Source organism: Branchiostoma floridae, chromosome 10 (assembly GCF_000003815.2).
Source record: "Branchiostoma floridae strain S238N-H82 chromosome 10, Bfl_VNyyK, whole genome shotgun sequence".
Lineage (NCBI taxonomy): Eukaryota > Metazoa > Chordata > Leptocardii > Amphioxiformes > Branchiostomatidae > Branchiostoma > Branchiostoma floridae.
This window is the reverse complement of record NC_049988.1, coordinates 1,073,122-1,076,903: the sequence shown is the minus strand read 5'-3', so window position 1 is coordinate 1,076,903 and position 3,782 is coordinate 1,073,122. Positions and strand designations below refer to the sequence as shown.

Sequence of the window (3,782 nt, the reverse complement as noted above, 5' to 3'; positions counted from 1 at the left end):
GCCACACTACATTGTAAGTCAGTGTCTATCTGCACTATACAAAAGCCACACTAAGTCAGTGTCTATCTGCACTATACAAAAGCCACACTACATTGTAAGTCAGTGTCTATCTGCACTATACAAAAGCCACACTAAGTCAGTGTCTATCTGCACTATACAAAAGCCATACTAGGTCAGTGTCTATCTGCACTATACAAAACCCACACTAGGTCAGTGTCTATATGCACTATACATCAGTCATTGGTCAGTGTCCATGTGCCCTAACACAAGCCATAAGTTAGTGTCCGTCTGCTACACACATCAACCATAGGTCAGTGTCCATCTGCAACACACATCAGCCATAGGTCAGTGTCCATCTGCAACACACATCAGCCATAGGTCAGTGTCTATCTGCCATATACATCAGCCATATGTCAGTGCACATCTGCCACACATATCAGCCATAGGTCAGTGTCCATCTGCAACACACATCAGCCATAGGTCCGTGTCTATCTGCCATATACATCAGCCATATGTCAGTGCACATCTGCCACACATATCAGCCATACATGTAGGTCAGTGTCCATCTGCCATACACATCCATTATAGGTCAGTGTCCATCTGCAACACACATCAGCCATAGCTAAGTGTCCATCTGCCACACACACCAACCATAGGTCAGTGTCCATCTGGCACACACATCAGTCATAGCTCAGTGTATATCTGCCATATACATCAGCCATACGTCAATGTCCATCTGCCGTATACATTAGCAACAGGTCATGCGTTTAGATCAGTCTGTTTTCCGAATTTATGTAATGCTAATGATCTCCATGTTCATGAACAGAAACGCCTGTCAAGAAAACAAGTCTCTTTTATACATTAAGCACATGTTAAGTATCAGTTTGTTTTTATAAGTCTTGATACATGTCAGGAAGTACTCTTCTGTCACTTTTGCCTGTCATTTTGTTTCCCACCCTTCTGAGCTCTAATTCCGTATTTTCTCTCCCCCTCCCCTTCTGTCTTGTGTTCATTCTTCCACCCCCTGTGTTCTGTGTTTGTGTCACTTGCTTCTCCTGTCCAAGGCTTTCGTGCCCTTCCTGCCCTGGAGGCGGCTCCTTCTACCCAGTCGTCACGCTCCAGTTTCAGCTTCCGCTCATCCCTCCGTCAGTCTTCCAAAGACAAGTCTTTCCACCCACGCCCATCACAGCCAGCCCCTGCAGGCTCGACTGCTGGTCGCAAACTAGTCAGCATTCATTTCTTTCTTTTAGTTTTACCCTATTCAGTAGTCTGTACTAGGGCTGTGTACCGGTACTCTGCACCAGTACGGTACTGCTAAAATCCATTCAGTACAAGTCCAAAGTAGGTAAAGGCACTCGTCGGACTCGCAGTACCGATAGTCCAAAGTACCGATAGCGTTAAACCAAAAAAAAGTATTTGCTTATTTTGTGACGAAAGATGCATAAATCCTACCACAAAGACATAACTTTAGAACTGGAAAAGACGTAAAACGAAACACTGACATTTGAAATCAAAGCCATCTCCTGACCTCATTACGACACCAAACTTGACCAAAGTGACTTCTAGGGACCACATAGTTATACGCAATGTTCATTCAAATGGGGATTTTTGTTCGGGTACAGGTGCAGGTATAGGTACAGGTACCTGTATGTAAAGCCTCTGTGCCTGGTACCTGTGTCGGTACCTGATTTTATGTTTAGGTACGCAGCCCTAGTCTGCACGTGTTTAATTCTTTTGTTAAAAAGTTGTGCTTAAGGTTTCCTTCCTGGCTTGATTGGCATTTTGACCTTCCCCATTGTTTTCTCAAATAGAATTAAGAATGTAGTAGTAGTGAATATTGACAGCTGGGCATGACAAAATTCTGAAGATGACCTTTTGACCATATGGATGATGTCAAAGTTTTTATGCACAAATATTTTTTCTAAAAGTTAAGAGATGATACAGCACTTTGGTAACATACAACTGCAATGAAACTACATTGTACATAATTTTGCACATCTTGACATCCACAAATTTTCTATAGTTATTCGAATACAACAGGCAGCCGCAGTTTTGCAATAATCCTGTAGCTGGCTTTAATCAACTTTCTTCATTTTTCGACCAACTTCACCAAGGGCCACCTGTCACAAAAATGTGAGACACAAACAGCCCTCTCTGATTTCAAAGGAAGACGGAAGGGGCCCCAAAATTAGACACCTCCTCCCCCCCCCCCCCCCCCCCCCGATACAGAATGACCAAAATATTAATATAATTATCATACGTATCTTTAAAAAAACTGGTCACAGACTAATGCATAAGTGACATCATAACCTCTTTGACACCTGGTCACGTAGAAGACACATAGTACTGTCACTATCTATTCTCATGTGACATATCCCTGTACAGGTAAGTCTTGTTTGCCCCTACAAGCTTGGCCCATTTTTTAACATTTAAAGGTAAATCTTAATTCCCTTAAGAGGGTCACATGTCCTTGCAGAACTTCACTCACCTCAAGTTGTTGTTTTCCACAGGAGATTCAACCGCTGACAACTCGGCAGACCCAAAGGTGAGTGTGGTGTTGTTTCAACTGTTCGTAACAGAACACTTTTGCTGGTTTTAAAACCCACACCCAACGATCAAAGTTAGAACTTGTTTGACTATGATAGCGTGACCAGTACCAGTAGCGTTAAATGTCCCGTTATAAACTGCTTGCAACATTCCCGCAACGTTACTGTGGTTGTGATGACCCATTCTCGTATAGGACTGTTTAGCCATAGTCAACGCTGTAGGGCTGATATCAATTAGGATTTACCATGGTCAATATTGACCAAAGGAGGCGACCACAGATATCCCTGCCTTTGTAAGTGCTGAGGCATAATGAACTTCATTATGTTATGTTTGTTGTTGCAAGCCAACTCATAACGGTGTGGATGAATGACAGGTATATTTCATCCAGTTTTCCGACTGCACAGTACATGAAATCTTGTGCAGAGAAACTGAATACTATGCCTGTATTAGCCTCTGGATAAGGTTACCTCTGCCAACAAGTAGACCACAATTTGTGTATCTGTAATTGCTGGCTATTACGCATCCAATTTGTTTTTAATGTAGTTAATCTTCAATCAGGCAGAATGGTAAAATTGCATAATGTTCCCATTGGAAAGCAGGTGCCTTTTATAATTTGAGGCATTACCAAAAAATACATAACAATGCTTCACTGTACTCCCAGTTATAAGAAACTTAACTTGTCTTTGTTTTGTTAATTTCTCCTTTTTTAACCTGGTTGATAACCTGGTAATTATAGAATTAGAAAAAAAAAGGATATGTTTGTGGGGTGGCCTTGGGTGTACCATTATACATGTACCTGTATATTGATTTTGACATGGCAAACTAAGCTACTTAATCCATCACAGTATCAATGAAGAAGACCTTTATTGTACGTTATGAAGAACCTTATCAATGAAGAAGACCTTTATTTTAAGTACAGTTCAAGATGATAAAGCTCTAGGTAGTTCTATTCTTATTGCTGGGTCTCATTGACAAAAAGCCCCTTTTCTGATTAGTATGGAAAGAGGCAGTTTTTCTCGTGAGCTTAAGATTCAAAGTTACTCAAGTTTAATTGTGTTAGACTAAGTCGGGTATTTGGACTATCCAAACATTCATGTTTAACCTAGTGATATCAAGCAGTGTTGATTGACCGCGTTGATGACTTTCTTTATAACTCCTGTCTATTATCTTACACAGACGATTTGCTCGGCAGACGCCCACATCCAAGAAATAGTGCGGACCATCGTCGGCGCAGC

The 3,782-nt window shown here is 41.5% G+C and overlaps 1 long non-coding RNA gene across 1 annotated transcript in view; it reads left to right on the top strand.

Annotated features, from left to right (window-relative positions):
- The window catches only part of LOC118423772, a 5,079-nt gene extending 1,297 nt beyond the window's left edge, over window positions 1-3,782 (top strand). Inside the window, exons 3-4 of the long non-coding RNA XR_004832109.1 lie at window positions 2,511-2,545; window positions 3,724-3,782. This is a non-coding gene — a long non-coding RNA (uncharacterized LOC118423772). The remainder of the gene's footprint in view (window positions 1-2,510; window positions 2,546-3,723) is intronic.